The 6,000-nt window shown below is 50.1% G+C and overlaps 1 protein-coding gene across 3 annotated transcripts in view; it reads right to left on the minus strand.

The window, feature by feature from the left end:
- Nucleotides 1-4,963, minus strand: part of MGAT4A (alpha-1,3-mannosyl-glycoprotein 4-beta-N-acetylglucosaminyltransferase A) — a 125,802-nt gene extending 120,839 nt beyond the window's left edge. The window contains exon 1 of one of the 3 annotated variants that reach the window (XM_075916644.1): nucleotides 4,795-4,963. The gene's annotated coding sequence lies outside the window, so the exon portion shown is untranslated. Of the gene's footprint in view, nucleotides 1-4,432; nucleotides 4,695-4,794 lie in introns of those variants that run through there. The other 2 variants (XM_075916656.1, XM_006137401.4) reach the window with 2 other exon arrangements.
- Nucleotides 4,964-6,000: the final 1,037 nt, after the last annotated feature.

Genomic DNA, 6,000 nt, shown 5'->3' on the forward strand with positions numbered 1-6,000 from the left:
GAGGAAGGAAGGAAGAAAGTAAGTAAGTAGTACAGGCCCTAGATCACATAAATATTGTGGGTTTCGGTTGGTTGGCTTTGTTCTTATGCTGTTCTTCTCTCCCTCCCTTCCCCCCCCCCCCCCCCGGCCGCTTTTTCCACCCATAACCTAGTTAACATTATTCAGAGCAGGGGTGGGCAACAGGGTCTCTGCGAGCCAGATCCGACCCGCCAAGTGAGTTGATACAGTTCATGGAGGGCCTGACATGCCCCCGCCCCCAAGCCAATTAGGGCCCATGGGAGGGGGAAGTGCATGAAGATTCTTCAGTCCTGCCAGGAGCACGCAGTACTTAGGAGGATCACATGCTTCTGGCAGGGTGGGAAAAGACTTCGCGCACTCCTCTGTCCCCAAGCCCTGATTGGCGTGGGGATGGAGGGGAGCGCATGAAGTTTCCTCCCAGCACCTGAGAAATGGGCATCTAGGGGGAACCCTTGGGAGGGGAGGAAGAGCAAAGACTTCAAATGCTTTCCTACCCCCAGACAAATTATGGCCTATGGGTGGGGAAGCAGGGAAGTATCCTGGCCCCGCCCCTTCAGTGCAGCCCAGGACCACTTCAAAAATTTCTGAAGTGGCCCCTGGTAAAAAAAACGTATTGCTCACCCCTACTTTAGAGACTGCACATCCTAAGACCTTATCAATACTAGAAAGGTTGCACCAATTTAACTAAAATCTTAAATGATCTAGTTAACCCAATGCATTCCCCAATATATATGTAGTTCAGTACCACTTATCCCTCAGACATTGATTTAGTTTACAATAATTAGTAAATTACATTAGTCTGACCCAGTATGGCCATTCTTAAGGTCTATCTATCCCAGTATCCAGTCTTTCAACAGTGGCCAATGCCAGATGCCCCAGAGGGAGAGAACAAAACAGGGAATCACCACGTAATTTCTCTCCTGTCATCCATTACCAGCTTCTGACAGAGGCTGCGGACACCATTCCTACCCATCCTGGCTTATAGCTATTGATGGACCTAATTTATCTAGTTCTTTCTTGAATCCTGTTAAAGTCCTGGTCTTCACAACCTCCTCTGGCAAGGAGTTCCACAGGTCAATCATGTGCTGTATGAAGAAAAACTTCCTTTTGTTTTAAACCTGCTACCTATTAATTTCATTTGATGACCCCTAGTTCTTATATTATGGTAACAAGTAAATAAGCTTTCCTTATTCACATTTACCATACTAGTCATGATTTCATAGACATCTATCATATCCCCCTTTAGTCTCCTCTTTTCTAAGATGAAAAGTCCACGTCTTTCTAATCTCTCTTTCTAGGGTACCTGTTCCAACCCCCTAATCATTTTTGTGTCCTTTTCTGAACCTTTTCCAATGCCAATATATCTTTTTTGAGATGAGGTAACCACATCTGTATGCAGTATTCAAGATGTGGGTGTACCACTAGTTACCTCTCACCATTATGAAAACTTGCCATTTATTCCTATCCTTTGTTTCCTGTCTTTTTAACCTTTTATCAATCCATGAGAGGACCTTCCCTCTTATCCCATGACAACTTACTTTACTAACAAGCCTTTGGTGAGGGACCTTGTCAAAGGCTTTCTGGAAATCTAAGTATACTATACCCATTGGATCTCCCTTGTCCACATGTTTGCTTGACCCTCTCAGGGTACGTCTAGACTACATGGCTCCGTCGATGGAGCCATGTAGATTTGTTGTTCTGGAAAAGGGAAATGAAGCCGCGATTTAAATGATCGCGGCTTCATTTACATTTACATGGCTGCCGCGCTGAGCCGACAAACAGCTGATCAGCTGTATGTCGGCTCGCGCGCTAGTCTGGACGTTCCCCCTGTCGACATCAAAGCCCTTTGTCGGCAGCCCCGGTAAACCTCATTCCACGAGGAATAACGGGGCTGCCGACAAAGGGCTTTGATGTCGACAGGGGGAACGTCCAGACTAGCACGCGAGCCGACAAACAGCTGATCAGCTGTTTGTCGGCTCAGCGCGGCAGCCATGTAAATGTAAATGAAGCCGCGATCATTTAAATCACGGCTTCATTTCCCTTTGCCTATGTGTCTAATCTACATGCCTCTGTCGGCAGAGGCATGTAGGTCTAGACACAGCCTCAAAGAGCTCTAGTAAATTATTAAGGCATGATTTCCCTTTACAGAAATCATGCTGACTTCCCCCAACAAATTATATCAATCTATGTGTCTGACAATTTTATTCTTTACTATAGTTCTAACTAATTTGTACACTATTGATATTAGACTTACCAGTCTAACTGCCATGATCACCTCTAGAGCCCTTTTTAAATGTTGGTGTCATATCAGCAATTTTCTACTCATCGGGTACAGAAGCTGATTTAAAGGACAGGTTACAATCCATAGGTAATAGTTTCGCAATTTCCCATTTGATTTCTTTCAGAAGTCTTGGGTGAATGCCATCTGGTCCTGGTGACTTGTTACTGTTAAGTTTATCAATTTGTTCCAAAACCTCCTCTAATGACACCTCAATCTGGTACAATTCCAGAGATTTGTCACCTGAAAAGAATGGCTCAGGTTTGGGAATCTCCCTAACATCCTTAGCTGTGAAGACTGAAGCAGCAAAGAATTTATTTATCGTCTTTGAGAGCTCCTTCAGCATCTTGATCGTCCAGGGGCCCCACTGGCTGTTTAGCAGGCTTCCTGCTTCTGAGGTACTTAAACATTTTGCTATTGCTTTTTGAGTTTCTGGCTAGCTGTTCTTCAAACTCCTTTTTGGCTTTTTTTATTTTATTAATTTGACAGTTTGTTCCTTTCTGTTTTCCTCACTAGGATTTAACTTCCACTTTTTAAACATTTTCTTTTAAGGCAAATTAATTTAGCAAAGTTCATTTAAAAGAAGGGTCAACCAGTTTATATATGTTTATACTATGTGATTTCTACCAATTTATCTACTTGTATTTAAATCAGTGAAACTTCTCCTCTAGAGAGATGTCTCAGGGATCCCAACTATGGACAATGTGAATAAATGCCTGACATTGTGAGGCTCTTAAGGCAATGGCAGTTGAGAGCCCTCAATCTCTCAAGAAGCCATCAAACTTAAATTGGCTAGTGGCTAGATAATTCCAGACATCTCTAGTCAATAAACATAAGTAAGTTTCTGTTTGTCAAAACCTGTTGTGTTAATGCACCAATTCTGAACAGTCCAAGTGTGCATAAGCAGGGCTGGATTAAGGCATGGACTAGCTGGGCGCCAGGGGCCAACCTATGGGGGGGCGCCTGATGGCAGCTGTAAGGGGCGCAGAGCACCCCTTATAGCTGCCATCAGGCGCTGCGCACCCGGCTCCCGGGCTACAGCAGCTCCCAGCGGCCACCCTGCAGCGGCCGCCCGGAACGGGGGCCACATTAACCCCCGCAGCGTCGGCCAGCAGCGCCTTTCCTCCCGCGGGGCCCCGCATGGCCAGGCTCGGCCTGCCCTGGGCTGTGTGCCAGCGGCGGTAGCTGGGCTGAGCCGGGCCAGACACATGCATCCTGCCACTGCCAGCTCTGCGTGCCCTCCCCCACGCGCTGGGTGGAGGCGGGGCCACGCATACACCCTCTCCCCACACGCAGGTTCGGGGCCGCACATGTGCTCTCCCCCACACGCTGGCAGAGAGGTGGGGCCATGCATACACCCTCCCCAACCCAGGGCGCAATTAAACTGTCTGCCCGAGGCACTGGAATGGCTTGGTCCAGCCCTGTGCATAAGTCTGTGGTATCAGGACCAAAACAACCTTGTGATTCTGAGAAAACCTTAAACACATTTTGAAGCACATTTACCCTTAGAAAACATAATTCACAATAGCAAAAGAGCATTTAAAACCTGTGTTATATATTATTTAAAAAGAAAACAAGAGCTTTACATTCATTACAGCTTTTTTAAAGCTTTCCTTTTATTAAAGCATTTTTTAATGTTTTTATGGTTGGAAGAAGGGGTGTAAGCACAAGACTGGGAATGAAAACTGAATGCATCCTCATCCGAGTCGATACTGCCTGTCTCTCTGTTGCCTCCAAGCAGGAAACCTCTCTAGTACAGTTCTCCCCCTCTGTAAAAATGAAGGCGCCAGCGCCTACTTCACAGGATGGGTTTGAGAATTAGAGCTAACATTTGTAAGTCACTTTGTAGAAAGCCTCATGTGCATCACGTTCAAATCATAAAAACAGTATCATCACGGAGCATTAGCAGAGCAGCTCAAGACTGATAAACAACGTAACCACCATGACAACTTTAGCAAAACGAAAAGCAACGCAGAGCTAACCCGGGAGGCAAGGCCAGCACCACAAGCACTGCAGCAAGAACAAACCCCTCGGGCAGCCCCTAGATCACAAGAGACGTGAGGGCTGGACCCCGTTCCCCTCGCTCCCTTGACCGGTCTTGCTCGCATCCGTGCGCGGAGGAAGTTTCTCTCTTACCCGCATGCTCGTAGCTCGCTACCCCACCACGCCGCCGGGGTAGGGGGGGGAAGGGGAAACGCAGCGCGCGCACCTGCCAATCGCCGCCACGCGCCCCCCCCGCCAGGCAGCTTCGGCAGCGGCGCTAAATAACTGTCGCCGCGGGGAGGAGCTTCCGGAGATGCGACCCCGATCCCAGCCCATCTCGCGCACCGCGCCAGGGCGGGGAGACCCCGTTAGGAACCCGGCGCGCGCGCGGCAGCCCCTCCCCCCAGGTAACAGCACGGGGCGAGCAGGGTCCGCCGGCGGCTCAGCCCGGAGCCCCCACCTGCCCGCCCCGGGGACTCGCGACTGAGGGGGCGTGTCCCGGGCGCCGCGCTCACCTGCGTCCCGGCTACCGCGCGGAGTGTGGGGGGCGGGTGAGGACGGAGCAGCCGCTGCTCGCGCGTCCTCACCGGTAGGGGCTGAGGCGGCTCCCGCCGGGCCACGAGCTGCGCAGCCCGCGCCGCTTCCGCCCACCCCATAGAGCGGCAGCCGCTCGTTCCGCCCGCGACGCCCAGAGCCCGCCTCCGCCAGCTCGCCGGGCTGCCCATTGGCCGCGGCCGGCCAACCGCCAACTTGGCAGAGAGGGGCCCTGCCATTGGCTTGAACGTCTGTCACTCTCGATTCTCGGGCTATAAATAGAATGTCGCGCGACGGAGCGGTGCATTGTGTGTGGCGGCAGGGATGTGTGCTGATGGGGCTGCTAGCAGGTGCCTTGCTGTGCAATGCAGCTCCCTCCGAAACAGCTGGCATATCTTCCCCTCCCCCCCCCAGTAGGGATGCCAGATGTTCAGTTTTGAACCAGCCAGTCCAGTATTTGAGTATTTGAGCTTTCTGTTCCAGCAACAAATTGAGAAAATATAAATGTCCAGTATTTTCTAAAAGTGTGATGTAGATTGTGATGGTATGTCAAGGGTGTCTGCTATTTTTGTTAAAACCATCTAGCAACCCGGGCAGCCACGGCTCTGCAAGCTGCCCCAAGTGATACATCCCTAGCCAGTAGGGGTAAGAGCTGAGCAGGCAGCTGATCAGCTATGTTTGTTTACTGATTAAGCTCCTGCCAGCCTGCAGAGCATTTAACAGTGTAACTGGGTGTGTTTCAATTGGTTACTGGTTTTTTTTAATTATTTTACATCCCTACTAAGCACATTACATATTGTAGTCACTGTGTGACTGAAAATTTTTTGAAGTTACATGTTTACTAAAATACTTTCCCATGGGTGAGCTGGCGGCCAGTATGCTCCTGGCCTCACTCCTGTGGAGCCCCCGATTTCCTGTGTTGCTGCCTCTGATACAGGACCATTATAGATGCTCGGCCTACCCACGGAGCTGGCGCTCATAGGGAGCTGTCTTTTAAGATGGCTCCCCCTGGGCATAAGCTCCCATGTGTGTTTCTCCCCCCCCCCCCCCTTCTGTCCCAAACACACATCCACACATGCCATGCCTCTGGAAAGCAACAAGGAGAGGCAGGTGGCTCTAGGGAGCCTACATGCAAAGTGAGGCTAGTGCCACCTGGAGCCCCTCTATCAGAGGCAGCAGCATGGGCA

Source organism: Pelodiscus sinensis, chromosome 1, assembly GCF_049634645.1.
Source record: "Pelodiscus sinensis isolate JC-2024 chromosome 1, ASM4963464v1, whole genome shotgun sequence".
Classification (NCBI taxonomy): Eukaryota; Metazoa; Chordata; order Testudines; family Trionychidae; genus Pelodiscus; species Pelodiscus sinensis.